Raw genomic sequence first — 22,216 nt, forward strand, 5'->3', positions numbered from 1 at the left:
GCCTCTCGTAGATCTCTGTCAATAGTGGAGAACTGACTGTCCTCCAACAATTCCCCTACCATGAGCACTATGGACAGTTGAAGCCATGGATAATGGAATTTTTTGCCTTGTTCCTGGGCCATGCATAAATTTTCCAAGAATTCCTTGCAGAGGAACTCGAACTAGTTAAATTGGACCCCCTCCGCACACTTCTCAGCAAGTGATACCACCAACGCGGGTACCTCGTCCGTGTGGCACTTTCGCATAACTTTGCTTTCCAGTATTTGGGTCGCCACTCTTACTGCTTTGTTGTTGATGTTGGATATGGCGTAGCCCCTTTTCTTCTTCTCTAGTTTATATTTCTTCTTCATGGCCTCCGCGATGCCCAAGTCACTGCTCTTCCCCTCCAAGATATATGCGAGGTACTCTCCTTTGCATGGGAGTTGGCTAATGCGGTGAATTAAGTGGTCCATGATGGGGGATGGACTCCTCTAGCCACGAACACCCACCATGCACCAGGCAGAGCAGTTGTTTGATGATGAAAATTATTATTGGGCTACAGTGGAAATGCGGCACCTAGAGCAGGTTTAGTAGCCCTGCCTTTTCCACTCTGCACAACCACTTTCGCGTCTCTATTTCGGTAACCCCCACCAGGATGTTCTACTTAGGCTTCATGAGTTGTGTGGTCTCTAGGGGAGGGAACTTCTCATGGTTAGCGAGATCCCAATATTCAAATTTCAAGCTAGGCACCTGTCGCAAGTGCATGCACTAAAAAATGATGTCGTCTGGGAGGAGCGGGGTCTACAGAGAGCTCTTGCTCTCATCAAGATCCTTGGGCATTTTAGCCTTCACCTTCCACCAGGGGATATAGGCAGGTAGCTTTGTTGGAGGGTGTGTAGGCTCAGTTTCTTCCTCCATGCCTTCATCCTCGTCTTCATCGATGATAAGGTCCTTTAGGTCTTTCTCCTCCTCGTTAGTTTCTATGTTAATGGCTTTCCCTTTCTCCTCCATTGTTAGCCTGGTGCACACCGGGTTTCGCAGGGACACACATACAAGAACCATCGATTGTTTTTCTTTCTTCAGCCTCGGCATGCGTGGTGATTTATGGATTTTCACCACAATCCTGGCATCTTCAGGGGCATCCCCCATAGTCAGGGCCTGCACGGCCTCTTCGGTGGTCATCTATGCAATTTCCATAACTTCCTTAGATGTTTCCATCTTGTCCATCCAGAAAATTATCACTTGTGTAATCAGGGGCTCAATTAATGCTCTGCATAGGTCAACTAGGGCTCTTCTTAGAATGCGCAAGGTATACAACAACTAATTTCGCAAATGACCAATTGTTGTTTGCTGGGAAACCATTTGTAATTTATAGTGCCTTTTGAATTTGAATTCAACTGTTTCCCCCAAATCTGGTTCACTAATGCTCCCTTGGCAGTAGATTTTCCCAAATCTTGCCCATAAATTGTGTCTTAAATGCTTTCCACCCACTCCATTTGGTCTTAAGTTGAGCATCACATGTGAATAGTGACTTCAATGGTCACTTTCCGGCCAACCCATGTGGCAATGTGGCCCCCCTTGCACGGTCGCGGACCTTGTGAGACATTACTCCTACGCGTAGCTCCAACATTGCGTAACTCCCGAGCATAGTAGTTTATAGTCCCGCATCTCATTTCAACTTCCTAGAGTGCTATGACTATACTTCCCATGGCTAGTCACATGGACGCGCCACCTGTATAGGGTTTCATCCGGTTATCCATCACTTTTCCTGGTAAATACCCACATTTTATTGTTACTAGCAGCATCACGCACTTTATCATCTATAGCGCGCCATCATGGTTGATTCATGTAGTAATATGCAGTCCAAGCCAAGGCATCAAACTAATCAATTCGTGGCGATAGTCCCCAAATTTGTCAACGTGATCATGTGTACCCTGTTTTATCATCCTGGTCTTCTTATCAAGAAAATCTTCCTTTATCTCATCCTCAAGCTTCTTGACTTTTTCTTCCACCCGAGCACTTTTCTCCCTTAATCGCACCCTTTCTTTTTCTTGGACCCTTAAATTACCCTGTTGGATTTATTCCTCAGGTCCCAAGTGTTCTGCTTCATTTGGCTGTGTGATCCCTTCTTCCAAGACTCCGCGAATCATTGTATCGACCAGTGCTTCCATGCATGGACTAGGAATTTCATGCTTTATGGGGATTACATCATTCACTTCATACTCCAACCTTGGAGGTGCCTGCACCATCAGTTTCTTGCACGCGGTCATATAAGCCCATAGAACTGCTGGTACGCAAAGGTCCCAATCAGTCTGTTGTACATTATGGACCTTGTTCAACGCTTCACATACTTCGTTAAAGGCTTCTACGTGGATAACTATCTACATACTTGGTCTCTCCATACTCTGTGGTTCCAATTGGAGGGTTCGTTCGTGCCATTGCCTCGCCTACACATGCTTACTAATCGTTTCTCCTAACGTGAAGACTATGTGCATCCGTGTAGGTTTCGAACCATATGCCTGTATCCATCTGGACAGGTGGGCGTGCGGACCATTTTTTCCGGCAATATTGTCTGTTAATCACATATGAGGCTTCCCAAACTACATGCACATCATCCTCCTACATTCACGCTAGTCCTCAAAACTTCTTTGGTGTGTACCCCACCACCTTGCGGGTGTAGTGCACAGTACCCATTTCAAAGCTTCAAAACGTTGTTGTTCTGGCACTTCTCTTTCAAATCTACTCAGGGAGTCATCCACCTCACTTAACCCATCATACGTAGGCAGATCTCTTACCTCTCTTGATACACAGCACAACGATCTCGTCATCATGTTACAATTCAGTGTGGTTACCTCGTGTAACTGGTTCTGCCATTGTTCTATCTCCTCATCCGAATCTGGCGTGCAGGATTTTTCGTGTTCCCATGAGATTCATCCATCAGTGGTTGGGTTTACCAAATCTTTCTCTTGTGTGGTTATCTTATAGACGTAGTCTAATTCGTCGTCACTTTCGTAGTCACGCACTGGCTCTGTGTAGCACAATCCTTCTACAGGGTCCAAAGGTGCAACTACATGCAGAGACATTTTCTCAAAGATCATCTTGCGCTTCTTTAGATTTATCACCCCATTCATGTCAGTGGCCCAATATATTCCTAATAGTGTGGGGTAGGGATTGATGTCATCAACAATCTCTATCACTTCAAAATCTGATAGTGCACTTACTCCTTAGATATCCATTGTGATTCCCTGCAATCTTCCCATAGGTAGGATCTTTTGCTGGTTTTCCATTCGTAGTTGGATAGGAGACCATTGCAGCGTAGGCCTTCCCATGCAATCCCATGTCTAATTTGGTAGGATGTTTACATCTGATCCTAGATCCAAAATCATGTGGTCCTTCTCATATTCTCCAATTTGCGTGGTCAATCCGATTTCCCTTCCGTTCGCATCGTGTGCTTTCCGAACTTATGGACTATGCACGGTTCTCCTAGCGTGGTCCTGATGCATCTATTTATGAGTTCCTACAGCCCCTTTACAGCCTTTCTATCGCGCAACAACTTCATTTATGTTTCCAAGAATGTTGTGAGCATCGATGGGTCCATTTACGACTCCGATCTCTCTTTAATTTCTGAAGTGGAGGCATCAACAAAGTTCTTCTTGGATTCCATGAAGGTTTCCTTAGCGCGCTCCAAATAAAACTCTAGTTCCTTTGTTGGAGCCTTGCAAACCCAAGTACTTTCTTTAGGCTTCTTGCCTTTGTCATCCCCTATCGTAATTCCACTTCGGAGCACAATATTCACATTAGGGTCTTCCTCATGCAGCTCAGACCTCATCATTTGCAGGTTCTGAGTCGGGGGAGGTTGGAGTGCTCCTTTATCGTGCAACCTCACTATCATTGTGGAACAATCCTCTATCTCATGATTAAACAATTTATAATACAAGCCTGATGGCCACGTTGGATTTGTACAATCGCCAGCATAATGCCCTAGCCCTCTGCAGTTGTAACATATCAGTTGTCCGTGACCCCTTCCAGATCCTCCTCCACCTCGGCCTCATCCACACCCCTAAAATCCGGTTCACACCATCCCTACGTTGTGTTCAAGGGGCCATGTTTCAGCCTGAACTCTGTAGGTAGGAGTTTGATCCATCATCAGTTCATAACTTCTACAGGTGCGCTCATAATGTCCCATTGATCTACAAAAATTACAAAAACATTGCTGTGATTTCTGCATGTACTTTTGCAATAAATGGTAGTTATTTGTATCATGCTTTCCTCCTATTTGACAAATCACGCACTATAATGTGGGCTCGATGCTTAGTCCTACTTGTGCCTTTGACCGTAATGGCATTGGTCCTCCTCCCATGAGGTACTTCACGAACACTGGGCAGTGTTCCTTGTCATGTCCCTGATCCTTGCACTTTATGCACCATACCTTGTCATGCACTTCTGGGCAAGCCGTCCTATCTTGCTTCAGGCTCTGCATCTCAAGGCACAAGTTTTTCAACTGCACATGAATCTGCTGAACTCCCAGGTTGGGATCCTATATCGGGGTCTCATGTAGTCTCATCGTGACCTCCAAGGCCTCGGCCTGAGTTGTTAGCCTCTGTTGTGACAATGCGTTCCTTAGATGTGGTGTTAATGATGCTACAAACCATTCATGGTGTTGGCCATCCACCAACGTCATGTTAGCTTCGTGAATTGTGCACTTAAATCTTTGATCCATCTCCCAAGGGGTCTTGCCTAGTAGCATTATGATTTCCTTGAACCCAATGATCAACTGCGCCTCTGACTTCGACCTGTTAAATTCTTTGTTTAGCGCAGTTTGAATATCTAAGATCCCCACATTCGGATTGTCATTGGAATGATTAATGTACTAGGTCAGCACACAATCCTGCAGCGCACTAACCAATGTCACTTTCTTTATATTGTCATCCGTAACTCCCTGCACTTCCCATACAACTTTTATCATGAACCAAAACTGGTACAGATCTTCACTTCCTACTCCCTTGAACACTAACAACTTTATCGCGCTTGCCATACTGACTCGTGGTGGTGGTGGAGGTGGTATGGGCAAAGATGGGGGTGAAGATGGTGAAACTGGCGGCGGTGTGGGTGGGGGTGGTATGCGTGGAATCCTCTACCTTATCAAATTGATCGCACTTCTTGGTGAGACCTTCGCAATCTCTTCCTCACCCCCTCACAGAGGTGAAATCAAAGGGATAATTTCTAGTTCTGTACTACCTTCATTTCTGTAGATTCTCGCACTTCACATAGCCCCAAACATCAATTTATTCACATGACCCAATTTTCACACAATAGCATTTTAATCCAAGTGTTCAAATATTTAACGTACTTACCTCGCGATCCTTTGAGGAACTATCGTTCTGGCTTGCTATAGCTGACTGAAGTATCTACCGTGAACTGGGTGATGATTCCTCCTATAATTCGATCGAGCAGTGATCAACAATGCATGCTATCTTATCCTTCGATGCTTCTAATATGTGCACCAATTCTGGAGTCCACACAATAGGTCTGTCGAGCTTACACCTTCCTTGGATATTTTCTAGCTTCGTGATCAACTCGTATAGCTCAGTAGGGAAAGATGTGAAGAAATTTTCATGTATCTCTATGTATAAGTAGTAGTGTAACCACTCTTCTTTTGATAGTCAAGGATTCTTTTTCTCCTATGCTATGAACTCGTGAATCTTCCTATCCAACCAATCTTCAATTCCTTTCTTTGTCGAATTCCAGTGATCTGACATCATACATCTCTATGTAGATCTCGGTCCCGGCAACGAAACCATTTGTTGGCTTGTTGGGGCCTAACCCAGGTTCGGAGTTAATTAGCCAAACAAATCCCTATACCACTGGCCCTTTTGACAATAGTCCATGGAGCACGGACTGAGGTCTCACTCGAAGTAGTATGGGGAGGTGCTGGAACCAGGTTTCCACACCCATGAGATGTCTGAGGGGTCGACTTGGTCCAACATCTAGTCCCTGTGCATAGGTTACTTTGCGCACTTCCCTAGCCTTCGCGCCCTGATATTAATGCTTCCAACAGTTACAGACTCGACCTACCCTACGCACTTTGTTGTAGGGATTTGCGCACTCAGCTGCAGACTACTAGGCCTCTGTGCACTTAGCTCCAGAGTCTTCTCCTACTCTAATACCCCAAGACATACTTTACACTTCAGCTCAATCTCTTAGACTCATGATGCTTCTATTCTATTTTCTTCTTCCTTTTTTTCTATACTTAGAGCCTCGCTCTATTTATACAATCCCATGGTCCACAGACCATGGGTAGGTCTATCAAGCTAACATTACATTACAAAACAAGGGCAAACAACCTCGTTATTCTATTATGACTTTGCACTCCGCGCCCAGAAATCGCGGAGCTTTTACAAAGGACTTGGTCAAAACTTGGGCTTTAAGCCCCAAAGCATGCCTTGGGGGGATTCCATGCCCAACACTGTGAAATGTGCATTAATGACTAGGAATTGGAGGGAGCGGTTGGATTTGAATTCAACTTAGTCTATAAATATGGCATACCGCTCCACATTTGAACACTTTTCTTCCTAAGAGTTTGCATTAATATTTTTTGCCTTGTTTTGCGCCAGGTAAAGTGCTATATGTGTGAGCCAGATTGGGCTGAACTTATTTCATGGTTGGAGTTCACAAACTTGCCTGATTGGAACCATAAGAACTTCCTTGAGAGAATGAATGCAACTTGCCCTGAGACAGAGCCAACCCCACCTAAGACAACGACAGCCCAACCTATACCTACAGGATTTCCTACTACCGTGCCTAGGTTTCCAAGGCCTAAGCCATCTACTTCTATGAAGCAAAAGAAGCCCCAACAAGTGATGGTGCGGCAATCGCCATGTAAAAATCTGATAGAAATCAGCCAGAGGGGTAAGAGGGATAAGTCCAAACAATCGTCAAAGCCACTAGACATGGACGAGGAAGAAATATGCGAGGGAATAGAGGAGACTGATGCAGAGGAGGTTCATCCAACGACTCGGTTGCCGATGTAAATACCACTTAGAAAATCCATGACGAAGGTGCGCAAATACCTGTATTCTGTGAAGTTCATGGTCTCTAAACCTTTGTTACCAGAGAATGTATTGTTTGAAGGACCGCTTCTGGTTCGGATACCAAATTTAAAAATGGAGGATTGTGACCTAGGAGACCATGAGAAGTTTCCACAGTTGGCAGTGAGTAAGTACCTCATGAAGGTCTACTATGAAGAGTATAATGTCACACGCCAGGAGCCGATGAGTTGAGTGGCTGAAGTTGGGGGCGTGGCACTCATAAATATGTTATGGGTGCTGCACTTCAATCATACCAATATTAACACCATATGTGTGCACTAACTATTGACACTAGTACATGATGGGTCTTTCTGGCTAGGAGAAACCATCCCAATTACAAACATGTTGATCCACCGCATAACGTTACTGCCATCCCAAGGTGTGGACCTTGCAGAGGCTTTTGTAGGAAAGTCGCAAGAAAATAAGTTGATGGACCAAATGAAGAGTGAATTTGGTCTGGACAATAAGTCATGCAAGTACTCCATTAAGTCCATATTAGATGGTGTGGTGTAGTTTTCTATGCATATCTTAGCTGGTAAGATCATGAGAAAGTGTCGCATGGATGAAGTCCCAGCAACAGTTGTCTCTTTGGCTATGTAGTGCACGAAAGGAGTCTAGTATAACTGGGCTCAATATCTATGTAAAGAATTTCTAGAGGACTATAGGGAGGCCCAAGATGAGGGCAAGGCATTTCACTACACCTAGTTATTACTGTTGATTGCTTTAGTGGTGTGTAGGATGCCCAAAGAGAGCCAATTCCCTCAACAAAGTTCGAAACTCCTAGAGGCAGTGAAGTTCCCTTCGCTATGGGCTACTAAAGACTTCGCATGTGTAATGGAGACCAAGATATTATGGGTTTTGTTTGAGACAAAACTAAGAACGATGATCAACCAATGGCCAAGGTTATCACCCACCTTGCACACGTAGTATGAAAATGTCACTGAATTTAAGGCAGATTTCCACAATCTGCACATTCGTGCAAAGAAGGATTCCTGGGGCATATGGCACAAGTTGCCTTACTTGGTTGCAACATAATATATAGTAGGGGTTATCAACAAGTTGCCAAGTGACTGGCTCACCCCTTCTAATGTCAGCGCAGGTACCAGTATGGTTGTTGAAGGTTCAGCAGTGCACACCATGGTAACAAAAAAGAAGAAGGAAGCACAGAGGGCTTCCACTCAAGAAACGACTATGCAGAAGAAAGAAGTTGCTACAAGGGAGAAAGAAGTGGTGGCCAAGGAAAAGTAAGAAGTGCATGGAAGGACTATGTCACAGACCACCATTAATGTCGACAAGTTAGACACTAAGAGAACATATGGGGAGGATGAAACAAAGGTGGAAGAAGAAGGTGGTGTGGAGTTGGGGTCGCCCTTCATCGCTAAGAGGTGGAAAAAGAGGACTTCCACAGGGCCATGCAAGAAGAAAATTTTTGATAAATCAGCAAGTGTAACACCTTTGGTCCTCATTAAGGAGGACTTGGATGAAATTGGGGATATGGTCCGTGATGCGACGATGGATCTCATTAGCCACTTTGAACAACAATACCAGAAATCACTCAGTAAGGTACAATAGGGCTTGTGGGACTTGAAGGTCCAAACAGGTCTTATTCAAGCAAGTGTGGGACAGGCAAGCATGAAGCAAGCAAGTCTAAATCAAGCAAGCTGGTCAGTATTGGACATAGAAATGACGATGGATCTCCACACAATACAACTTCCATAAGAGTCACTGTGTGGTGATTCAGCTGAAGAGAAGGAACATCTACTACATCTGAAGAACCTGAGTCTGAATCTAGTCATGCTTCCCATTCAGAATCTGCATGAGCTACCCCAAGGGGTGTCTAACGAACTCAAGATTCTAGAGCAACACGCTACACTGGTAATTAATGAAGTCAAAACCAATAAGCAGTAGATATTTGGGGAAAAGGTGTAGTCCATCAAGGAAAAGGAGGAGGTTATAGCATGAAGCCAGCAGCTGGAAGCATTGATTTCATAGGCCTACATTGAGCTTCTAGAGCTGAATATCCCAATAGAAGCAACCTCCACAGAGAAAATTCAAAACTTGGTCACTGTAGTCAAAGAGTCTAGGGATGAAATCAGCCGAGTTAGGTTTGAGTTGTAGCTACAAATCTTAGAATTATAGCTAAATCTTCAGCCCACTACTCCCCTAGAAGACAGAGAGTAGCACAGAGATGCTATTAAAGAAGGGATGACCACCTTGGAAGATGTAGTCAAGGGATGCACTAAACTCTTTGAATAGGCCATGGAATTATGGACCTCACCGTAGAAGTATCCAACTCTACAAAAGATTGGCGCGGACATCAAAGAAAACCACATACAATTTGATGAAATCTGATCGATAGTGTGAACCTTAGCACTAATGGGAAGGATTGCTGTATTACAAGACAGAAATCTCATCCAGAAATAAATTGATGAGTTTCGTCCCAAGGAAGCCATCATATCTTCAAGGATGCAGCTGTGGGAAGATTTGTCCATTCTGTCGACTCTGTAAGTGTAGAGAAAGCTTAAAGGCACGCATGAGACACAAAGGACCATGGGCCTTGCTGTTGAAGGCCAAACTACTAAAAAATTGGTCAAGTAAGTGCATCAAGTTGCTACGCAGGGAAAAACAGATCTACATGTGTTAAAGATTGAGTTCAGTGAGCTGCATGCAAATATTGAGATGCCACCAGCAGAGTGACTCGAGGAAAAGTCACGAAATTGTGTTGGGGGCCTAATGGGACAGGGTCCCCTGGGGTAAATTTTGTAATCATTTTTGTTAATTATGTAAAGTATCCACATTTTGAGGAGTAGAGTGAGAAGGTCATAAGAGTCGAAGGGACTTTAGTCCCTTAGTTTGTTAGAAGATAGGATGTTTGTGACCCACCCATGGTTCGCGAACCATGGAATTGTAATGAAAGAAGCTATATAAGGGAGTCATAGGAAGTTAGTGAAGAAGTGAGGATCATTGTATGGGAGAGCAGTCTAAAGAAGAAAAGTTTTTTTTGGTACTCAGGAGAAGGGGAAGGCTCCTGTAGTTGTGAGCCTAGAGACCTTGGTAAGTCCACAAGCTGAGTGCATGGGCCCCTGCAGCTGTGTGCGTAGGAAAGAAGAGTTTGTAACAAAACGATTATATCTAATAAAGACTATTTTGGAGCAATAATTTTGTATTTGTGTAATTATATTTACTTATGAAAATTTTGTGTATTTGCTTTGTTTCCCGCAATTATCTGAAGAAACACTTAATTAGTGCATGAAAGTACTAGATCTAATAGTTTACATGATGTTATGACTGTTTAAAGTGTTTCACGAAGGGTTAGATTTTTTTTTCTATAAGTTACTGTGATTTCTTCGTTTTAAGGGTTAAGGTTAGTGAATTTTGGGATAAATCCCTAAAAGTAATAGAAAACCATCACATAGGCCTCTGGAAGCAGAAACCTGGTTTTGTTATCCCCCAATACTACTTTGGGTGAGATTGCATCCTGTGCTACATGGGTTTTCGTCGAAAGGGCCGGTATTTAGGGTTTTGTTGGTTGGCGCAACTAACTCTGAACTTGGGTCAGGACCCCTCAAGCCAACACTCATCTTTACCCTTATCACTAAGCAAAATATAATAAAATATGTAAAGAAATGTGAGAAAAGTTTATTTTAATAATTTGGAGAGTGACATTAAGGTCCATATAATTTACCTATTGATGAGCCTCATCATCACCCCCTACTGAAAGTGTTTCTCATCCTCTGAGAAACTTAATCTATGTCCATGTCTTTCATTGCCCTTGTGGCTTCTCTAACATCCCAGTCTTCTGTTGATGTATTCTCCTCTTGCGGATAAAATCATGAATGCTTCTCTATTTTATCCCATTTCTTTCTCTCCTCTTCCTCCTTTCTTCCTTCTAACATACCTAAGAGAAATGGTGGATTGAGTTTCAAGCCAATCTAGTTGATTTTGAGTCTCTGTAGTGCCTTCTTATATAGTGGGGTCCTCTCTAGTGCATCCCTCATTCTTTTATGGGAATGATACTCCCTGATCCTTATTTTGTATGGTTGGTTGCCCTGTTAAGTCCCTGTAATACTAGTGATTCCCTCATTACTATTGTCATTGTAGCCATTATTGTTATTTTTGTGCCCCTATTGTCCCCATATTTTTATTATTGTGCCCCATAGAAGCCCACTATTGTTATTGTTGTACCCTTATATTATTATTGTTATGTTGGCTTTGATTATATTGTCACCCCTTAGACTCCTGTATATAGAAAGGAGGTTTTTTCATTTGTATAATCCAAGAATTGTTCATTTGTGTAATGTAAAGGAGGTTTCCCCCTCGAAGAGGCTAATATTGAAGGCTTTGATCTATCTTTTCTTCTATTTTGTGAGATGGTTGCATAACCTTTGGTATCAAAGCTCTGGATTCTAGGGTTTCGCTGCTCCAAACAGGTCATCGTGGAATTTTCGTTATAACATTTTTTGTGACATTTCAGAAGCTAAAAAACAAATCCATTTGTGCCGAAATTTCTTTGAACCTAGGGTCCGAATTTCAGATCTTGTCTCACTATATTTTCGGAGATATGATCCAAGAAAGTTATGGTTTTTGCGGGATCTAGAATTATATCTCAAACACGTGACCTGGAGAAAATCGTCATAACTTTCTTTCTGAGCATCAGATTTAAATTTAGTAAGACGTTTCATAAAGAGGATGGCTTGTAGTTCTCAATGTATCGATTTCAAGTCCTAAGGTCGAAACGATTACACATGGCACTTCATACAAGTTTTCTCTACTGAACTAGTCTATAATTAGGTCATCGTGGGAGATTTGGCATAACTCTTCCTTGGAGAATCCAATATTACTCAGACTTGTGGGGTTATAAACAGGACTCATAGGGCTACCCCAGGATGCAATTTTATATCTTGGATATCCGAAATTACAGAGATACAACACATTCAATATCGAGCTCCTACAAAGTGAAAAAAGGTAAGTAGTTTTTTTTCTAAATTTGCATAAGTTTGGTTTGAAAAATTAGTTTGAAGGAATTAAAAGGGCATAGTGAAGCATTGTTATCATTAATTGATGACCTGAAGAAAGAAAATGGAAACACCTAGTCAACAACCTGAAATCTCTAGCATGACTCATGAAGAAGAGGAAGAAATACAACATGATATATCAAAATTACGAGACCAAGTGCAAAAAATTTCACTCTCACAAAAGTAACAGAAGCTAATATGGATGGTTTAAATAAAGGCGTGGAAGCTAAGATAGATGGTATGAAAGACAACATTGAATATTGGAAGAAATACATGGAAGGTTAGAAGCAAGGTTTGACAAAGTTTCTACAAGAAAGGCTTCCTAATGGCGAAAAGGTAGTTAAGGAAACTCATAATGAGAACAAAATAAATTTTAATCATGATTTGAAGAATGAAAACATTGAAGATTGGAAGAAAGATGTGGAAGGTTTGAAGGAAAGTTTGACAAAGTTGCTACAATAAAGGCTTCCTAATGGCAAAAAGGTAGTAGAGGAAACTCATGATGAAAACAAAGGAAATGTTAATCATGATTTCATAGACTCTAACATTGGAACAAAGACCCACCACGTTCCAAAGATCGATATGAGGAAGTTTGATGGAAAGGATCCCATAACATGGATACTACAGATGGAACAATATTTAGATCTCCATAATGTGAAAAACACACAAAAGATATGCATTACAACTTTATATTTGGGACCAAATCAGTTTGTATGGTATCGATGGCTTTTCTCTTGTAAACAAATTATCACTTGGGGAATTTTTACGGAAGAAATGATAGCACATTATGAGGATACAAAAAGCAACACCTTTTTTAGCCAATTCATAAATATCAAACAAAAGGGTTAAATGATGGAGCACATTGATGACTTTAAAAAATTGAATATAAGGGTAAAATATATTATAGAGGAGCATAAGATTGATGTGTTCATAGGGACTTTAAAGGATAACATCCAATATGAGGTTCACCTTGGGAACCTGATTCATTGGAGAAGGCATTCAGGTTGGCAAGAAAAATGGAAAGCAAAATTATGGCCATAAGGAAGCCTACCACTCACAACTATAAAGATGGAAGTGTTGTAGCTCCTAGCATTCCACAACTTACAAGGTTAACAACACAATGATTGGAAGAAAAAATAGAAAAAGGGCTTTGTTATAGTTGTGATAGCAAATACACTAAAGGTCATAAGTAGTCCGAGAAGAAAATATTTTACATAGATTGTGAAGAGGAGGAAGAAAAGGAATAGGAAACATCAAAAGAAGAGGACATACACCAAGAAAAACCCCTAGAGTAAGAAGAAATGAATCCGACCATATCTTGTAATTCATTGACTAGAATTACCACTCCTCAAACTATCAAAATAGAGGGACATATCAAGGAGAAAAAAGTAATAGTGTTTATTGATTCAGGCAATACCCATAATTTTATTCATTGTAAGATAGCCAAGGAATTGAATTTCTTCCTATATCCAGCACCAAAGTGTCAAGTGATGGTTGCACATGGAGGAACCATAAATTGCTCTGGAAAGTGCCATAATATCAAGCAGTCCATGGGAGAATATGTATTGAATAGCCCAATGCTTACCATTCCAATGGATGGTGTTGATGTTGTATTAGGAGTCCAATGGCTACAATCCTTGGGTACAATAGCTTTTAATTTTCAAGAAATTTTCATGAAATTTTCTTCGGAAGGAAAGGAAGTTGAATTAAGGGGTATCGTATGGAAACCAAGAAAGATAATCAGCTCTAACAGAATGACAATGCTTCTAAAGAAATAATAATGAGGCATAATTTCACAATTATGTTCACTAGAGGTTCCCACATTGAAATCATCTAGTTCTCTAGATCTCCAAAAAGTCTTGGAAAATCATTCCAAGGTATTTGAGACTCCCAAAGGCCTCCCACCTATTCGTGATCATGATCATGCTATTCATTTGATTCCAGGAACTGTTCCTCCAAACATGAGGCCTTACAGATATCCCTATGCCCAAAAGAGTGAAATTGAATGTATGGTTCCAGAAATGTTAGAGGATGGAATAATTCAACCTAGTCAAAATTATTTCTCTGCTCCAGTAGTATTGGTGCACAAGAAGGATGAGTCATGTTTCATGTGTCTAGATTATAGTGAGCTCAACAAGCTCACTATTAAAGATAGATTTCCCATTCCTGTCATTGATGAATTATTAGATGAATTGCATGGATCAATTTACTTCCCCAAGTTGGATATTCATTCAGGATATCATCAAATCAGAATGAAAACTGAAGACATTCTAAAAACAACATTTAGAACTCATGAGGGTCATTATGAATTTTTGGTCATGCATTTTGGCCTTAACAGTGCACCTTCTACATTTCAAGGTTTGATGAATTCCATTTTCAAGCCCTTCCTTAGAAAATTTGTGTTACTATTTTTTGATGATATACTAATCTACAACAAGTGTTGGAAGGATCATGTTCAACATGTTGACAAGGTGCTCAAACTATTAGAGGAGAAACAATTATATGAAAAAAGCTCCAAATGTTTCTTTGGAGTATAAGAGGTGGAATATCTAGGTCATATTGTATCTCATGAAGGTGTTAAGGTAGACCCTAGAATGGAAAATCCCCACATCCATAAAGCATCTACGATGATTTCTCAGGTTGTCAGGGTATTATTGCAAGTTTGTTAAGAATATGGGAGAATAGTAGCACCTCTAACAAAATTATTGAAGAAAAATGCATTTTCATGGACTCTAGAAGCAATGAAAACCTTTGAACATATTAAAGAGGCAATGTGTCAAGCATCGGTCTTAGCTATGCTAGATTTCACAAAAACCTTTATTGTGGAACGTGATGCCTCAACAAATGGAATTGGTGTTGTTTTAATGCAATAAGAAAGACCCATTGCTTTCGAAAGTCATCCAACGAAAGGAAAGTATTTACACAAAGTTATTTATGAGAAGTAAATGTTGGCAATACTACATGCACTTAAGAAATGGCGACCCTATCTAATGGGAAGACACTTCAAGGCAAAAACAGATCATGATAGTCTTAAATATTTTTTAGGACAAAGAATATCTTTAGAAAAGCAGCAAAAATGGGCCACAAAGATGTTTGGTTATGACTTTGAAATCATCTACAAAAAAGGGAGGCAACATTTTGTGGCAAATGTACTCTCAAGATAGAATGAGGATGTGGAAGCATTCCTTTGCACCATTTCTATCATCCAACTAGATTGGATAAATGAAACAATGGATGAATGGAAGAATGACGAAGAAGTGTGGGAATGTATTCAAAAGTTACAACAAGATCCCAATACATTTGATACATTTAGCTAGAAATATAATTTGTTATGGTACAAAGGTCACTTATACCTATGTAATAATTCCCAACTCAAACAAAATATCCTTATGGAATTGCTCACCTCTACCTTAGGAGGGCACTCAAGATTTTTAAAAACTTACCACAGGGTTAAGAAGGAATTGTTTTGGGATGAACTTGAATCAGACATTCAAAAGTGTGTGGCGGATTGTTTGGTTTTCCAACAAAATAAAGATGAAACAATTAAGACCCCATGTCGATGACAACCTTTATCCATTTAAAGCCAAAGTTGGGAGGAGTTTTCAATGGATTTTATCACAGGTTTACCCAAGTCCAAAGGAAAGAGTGTCATCATGGTGGTAATTGACAGGCTTACCAAGTATGCACACTTTTCTGCATTATCACATCCATTTAAAGCAGGTATATTTGCTATTGCATTTATGGAAATAATTAAAAAGCGACATGGAAACCCAAAGATTATTGTAAGCGACAGAGATCCCATTTTCACTAGAAATTTTAGGACAAAATTATTTTCTTGTATTGGTACATAGTTAGCTCATAGCTCATCTTATCATCCTCAATTTGATGGGCAAACTGAGATAGTAAACAAATTTTTGGAAGGATATATTCGTTGCTTTGTATCTGGTAAACATACACAATGGGTCAAATGGTTGCCTCTGGCTGAATTGTGGTATAACACTTCCTTCCATACTACAGTAAAAATGACGCCATTTATGGAACTTTATGGATATCACCCACCTTCCATAACATCATATTTAAGAGAAAATTCTAAGGTTCAAGCAGTGGAAGATCACATCGAGCATCAACAATAGGTTCTCCAACTCTTAAAGGATAACCTCTCTTTGGCGTAGAATAGAATGAAACAATAGGCAGATCAACATCGAAGTGAAATAATTTTTGATGTAGGTGACTAGGTATTACTACGACTACAACCATATAAACAAATGTCCCTCAAGCAAGCTAAGAAGGATAATAAATTATCACCAAAGTATTATGGTCCATACAATGTGTTGCAAAAGATTGGGACTACGGCATACAAATTGGAGCTTCTTGCAGCTTCCTGAGTGCACCCAATTTTCCATGTTTCATGCTTAAAGAAGGTTATAAGTGACAAACTACCAGTTCAAACAATATTACCAGAACTTGACAAGGAAGGAAAAACCATATTGGAACCTGAAGCAGTCATAGAAACAAGAACTTGACACCTACAAAATAGATCAATTTCAGAGTATCTCATTAAGTGGAAGAACTTACCCACTGAAGATTCCACATGGGAGGGTGAGAATTTTATAAAGAAGCATCCAGAACTACTCAAGCATTGAGGACAACACTTTTTTGAAGGAGAAGGGCATGTTAGGTCCCTATAATACTAGTGATTCCCCCATAACTATTGTCATTGTAACCCTTATTGTTATTGTTGTGCCCTCATATTATTATTATTATGTCGACTTTGATTATATTATGACCCCTTAGACTCTTGTATATAGATAGGAGTTTGTTTCATTTGTCTAACCCAAGAATTGTTCATTTGTGTAATGTAAAGGAGTTTTACCCCTCGAAGAAGCTGATTTTGAAGGCATTTATCTATCTTTTATTCTATTTTTTGAGCTGGTCGCATAACATGCCCCATCTCCTTTGGCATGTTTAGTGGATTTCACCCCCTAGAAATGTCAAGGTGTCCTCAAAATGAGTGACTTCTTGCTCTTCTGTATCCAAGTATATTGGTACAAGTTGGGGATCATTAGTGATGAAGTTGTGGGTGTTAATGATAGCCATGGAATTTATCTATTCTACTCTAATGTAAAGGGGATCTTTTTCTTCTCTTTCTAATACCCTCTTTACTTCCGTAGCCCTGGCCTCCTCATGACTCATCCATGACGTCGAGGCCATTAGTTCTAAGTCCCATAGATTTGGATTAAGGTCCCACACATTCAAGTCTGAAAATTCCAAGTTATGTAAGTAGAATTCATATATCTTGGCCCTCTTCTACAGAATGCTTTGGTCACAGAGCTCAATGAACTACCTATAGTCTTAGAAAGGCATAGTCCCTCGTTGTGCTAGGGTATTTATCTAAAATTGCAGCCATTGATCTTTTAGGTACAAGGCATATGACTTTGATGGAATCCTACATTGGAGTGCCTCCATAGAGAGGCTTGACATAATGGCCAATTGGCTCTCTTTTTCTTGTACCTGCCTCCTCAGCCATGTGTTTTCAACCTCTAGTTGAGATTTCATAACTCTTTCTCTTTCCCTTATCCTACTCTAATCTCTGCCCATATCTGATAGCTTCTCCTCCATATGGCCCACATCCTCTACGTTCTTTGATTTAGCAACTTTCATCCAGCGATGTGTCCTTTCTCTCTCCTTCTCAAGCTCAAAGAAGAGAGGGATGGAAAATTTCTATGGTATTACTTTTCCTCCTTCAATGAATCTGTAATAGGAGATGAGATTGGGCTGTGGGGTAGGTTCCCACATCTATTGGGATTATCCTTTTAATGTTTTTGGAGCATCAGGGTCCTCCTATACATGTGTTGTTGCTTCCTTGCCTTTCATTTTTCCTTGTTGTCCTTCTTACTACTTTTTCTACATTTCCTGTAGGACTGTCTATGTTTCCTATAGGAGGATTTTCCATTTTTGAAATGGGGTCAAATTTTCTTTGACTTTCTTTTCTTAGGTTGACCTAGTGACAAAACTCCTAACATAGGTGATTGGTGACCTTGGGAAAGCAGGTTTTGATGTGCCCTCTTCACATTTCATTTCTTGGGAGACTAGTTTTTCTTGTCCTTTTGGTGAGTCTTCAATGATGATAGGAGTCTTAGTAGGCATTTGTGGTTTCCCCTGTTTTATCTTACTGATCCTCCTTGTTTTGAAATATAGGGGAGTCTTCCTCTACCTTTTTCATGTTGACTTTATGGGTGTGTTTGGGGCAGTTAGGGCCACAGTTTCCTCTTTCTCTGTGGTTTCAGGTGGCACTCTTAGAGATTCCACCCCTTCCTTGGTATGTTTTTCAAGGTTTTCCTCCTCCTTCTGTGCTTCTTCCACAATATTCTCTTCTCCCTCTATTTTATTTTTCTTTGCCTCCTCTTCTTCCTTTAGATCTTCCTCTTCTTCTTCAGGTTCCTCCTCTTCTTCTTCCTCAGGTTCTTCCTCTTCTTCTTCAGGTTCCTTCTCTTATTCTCAAATTTCCTTATCTTCTTCTTGAGGTTCTTCCTCTTCTTCTTCTTCCTCCTCACCACTAGAGGTTGGGTCTCTTTCATATTCAATTTCTTCAGTTACAACCTCCCTGTCCATGTCCCTAAATATGGACCATAGAATAGGGACTCTTAATTGGCTTAAGGAATCTTCTAGTATGACTTTGATTAGTCCATGATGTGCTAGCTGCTGATGTTTTACTTCCTATACATTTATCCTCATGTCTATTATTAATTGCAACAAGAAGTAGGGAACACTAAGTCTTCTGTTAAGGGATAATTCTTCTCCAAATCTTAGCTCATGGAGGAGTCCTAATTTAGTAATCATATACTATATTGATCCTTCCCTCACAAGAAATATACTTCAGAATGTGATAGCTTACTTCATCCCAAGGATAGGGAAGGCTCTCCCTTCTAATCCCATTTTTTTCCTCAATTGGCTCTTCATCTCTCAAGAAAAAGTTCTTCTTGGCATAAGTGTTTCTATCTTTATCCTCCTTTCTCCATTGTAAGCCTAGAGGGAGTGTAGTGATTCTGCTAATTCTTTCAGGGGTAATTGTTACTAACAATCCTCTCACCACAGAAGTGGCACTGACTCTAGCCTGAGGTGTGAGTGACATGGAAAATTCTCGGGCTACATCATCATCATATCCTCTAAGTAGCTCAAAAAATCCCAACCATTGATGCCTTCTAAATATCTCTATCACAAGGGGATGGAGGTGTATTCTAGATGTCCTTGTGGGCTCCCTTCTATTGAAACCTCATGTCATTTTCTCCTCCCTGTCAAGCTGACTATAGGTAGTTTGGTGGCTTAGATTTAGAGATTTCCAAGGTGACTGAGGGTTTAGAGTTTAGGAGGGTGATGACTGCAATTCTTCCTTTATCCCCACACAACTTCTCCACACAATTATGTCTATCCCTATGCACACTGTAATTACTAGAAAAAAATGAATATTTCTTTGCCTTTTCTCTTTTTTGGCTATCAAGTCAAAACACAGAGGATATGGGCCACCTACCTTTCATTGTAATGCCTCCTCAAGTAGGTTTCTACACCTCAGAGATGTCTGATGAGTTCAAGTGGTCTGCGGTTCAACCCTGCATGCCCATCGCTAAAGGAACTTGCCCATACCTCGCAACGTGAGATGCCACCTTTGCACAACCCTACACGGGTGTCGAACGTTGTTACTACTTAAGCCTTTACTAGTATTCCACTGTTAGTTGATTAACTTAGCCTACTTTTATGCGTTAAGTTATACTTAACAATCTAAATCATTCATATAAGTGTGTGCAGTAAATAAATAGTATAATTGAAATTTATACCCAACATGTAATAACCCAAGACAAATTACATGGAATTAAGATAAAACTTCTATTTATTATTTTCTTCCTCGGTTATAGACTCAAATCCACCCTATGCACTTAGCTACAGGGGTCCACGCACTCAGCTGTGGACAACTAGGCATCTACGCACTTAGCTGCAGAGCCTTCTCCTACTCTACGATCCAAGACACACCTTAAACTTACAACTCAATCACTTAGACTCTTTCTCTTCGACTCTTATTTTTCCTCAGTTCCCTTTCACACTTAGAGCCTCACTCTATTTATACAATCCCATGGTCCTTGGACCATGGGTAGGCCGACAATACATTACAAAACTAGGGTGAACAACCTTGTGACTCTATCATACATTTTGCGCTCTACGCCCACAATTCGCGGAGACTTTACAACAATATTTTGTCAAAACATGGGCTTTGAGCCCCAAAACATGCCTCAGGGGGATTCCATGCCCAACAGGCCCCCAACACAAACATCATGACTCGCCCTCGAGTCACTTTGTCAGCGCAACGATCTTGGCACGGAGTTCCTCCAACTACCCTCGAATTGTGCTGATGTCAGTAGCGCACTGAGACGCTGCTTGCTGAATCTGTTGCATCCTTTGTTCTGAGACCTTTGATTCTGAATTGTTTCCATACATGTGTACCGATATCTATTGCATATGTTTATAGTCCTATGCCTTTGTCTAGCTCCTCAGAGCGCAAAGACTATGCCTCTGTCGGCTAGTCAGATAGCCAGCCCACCCGTGTAGGGCTTCAACCGGTTGCCATTCACTTTACCTGGGAAGGATTCTGCATTTAGTTTGACAAGCTGGAATGCACCTCCACCTATGACCTCCTTAACCACGTATGGTCCTAGCCAGTGCATTCTGAATTTCCCTAGAAATTTTTCAAACTTACTGTCATACAACAACACTAAGTCATTTACCTTGAAGGTGTGAAACTTAATATGGCAATCGTGCTAGGCATTTTCACACTACTTTTGTACCTGCTGATGAAAACTAGCCAAGAACCATTCTTCCTCAAGTTCTTCCAATTGTGCGAGCCTTTCCTCCAGAGCTTCACGGTCTGTCATCCTTGTGAGTGCTATTATGTGCATACTAGGTATGATATATTCCATCGGCATGACAACTTCCACACCATAAAATAACCATAAAGATGTTTGGCCCGTTAGTTTCTTGCACGTTGTCCTATAAGCCCATAACCCTACAGGTATGCACAGGTCCCAATCGCTCCTCTGTGCGTTGCACAATTTTGTCAGTGCAGTCTCTAGTATTTTTCTGAATGCTTCTACAGTCCCATTGGCTTGTGGGTGATACAATGTACTTTTCTGATGATACACCTGCAATTATTCTATGAGTGCATTGATGGTTTCATTCAGGAAATGTGTTCCGTGATCACTCATTAAGATTTTCAGACAGCCAAATCAGGTCAACATGTTTTCAAACAAAAACTTCACAGCCGTAGCAGCCATGCAGTCTTTGACCAGTTGCGCTTCCACCCATCGTGTCAGTTACTCCGCCACAGTGATGATGTAGTGCACGTCTGTATTTCCTTGAGGTTTGATAGGTCCCACAAATTCAATTGGCCATTTCTCGAATGGCTGTAATGTCATTTGTTGATTCAATAGCATCTCATGCTTCCGCGATGGTTTTTTGGTCCTTTGACATATATTGCAGGCCCTACAATGTGCTTTTGAAACCTAGTGAAGGGTTGGCCACCATAACCCTACGCGAAGAATATTTTATGCAGTCATGCGTCCTACATATTGTCCTCCTACAATGCCCCCATGTGATTCCGTGAGGATTTGACTTCGTTCAAATTCAGGTACATATCTTAGCAATATCTCATCATTTCCCATTTTGTATAGGTGCCCTACGATGACAAAAAAATCTGCCACGCGCATCACCAGTTCTTTCTTTTGTTGGACAGAGTATTCCTTCGGCATAGTCCCTATTGTCAGAAAGTGGACTATATCTTCGAAGTGCCAATGTTGGGCATGGAATCCCCCCACAGCAGGTTTTCAGGCTCAAAGCCCAAGTTTTGGTCAAAGATGTTGTAAAACTCCGTGAATTGCGGGCGCGGAGCGCGAAGTGTACAATTGAGTCATAGGGTTGTCTGCCCTAAACATTGTATTGTAAACTAGTGTAAAGTCGGCCTACCCATGGTCCGCGGACCATGGCATTGTATAAATAGAGTGAGGCTCTAAGTTGTAAAGATATTGTTGGATAGAGAGAGTAGCAAAGGAATGGTTTGAGCTTAGAGTAGAGTTCTAAGTATCTTGGGTT

This window comes from Pinus tabuliformis, chromosome X (genome assembly GCF_031772625.1).
Source record: "Pinus tabuliformis cultivar Carrire ecotype Pingquan chromosome X, CPIR1, whole genome shotgun sequence".
NCBI lineage: Eukaryota > Viridiplantae > Streptophyta > Pinopsida > Pinales > Pinaceae > Pinus > Pinus tabuliformis.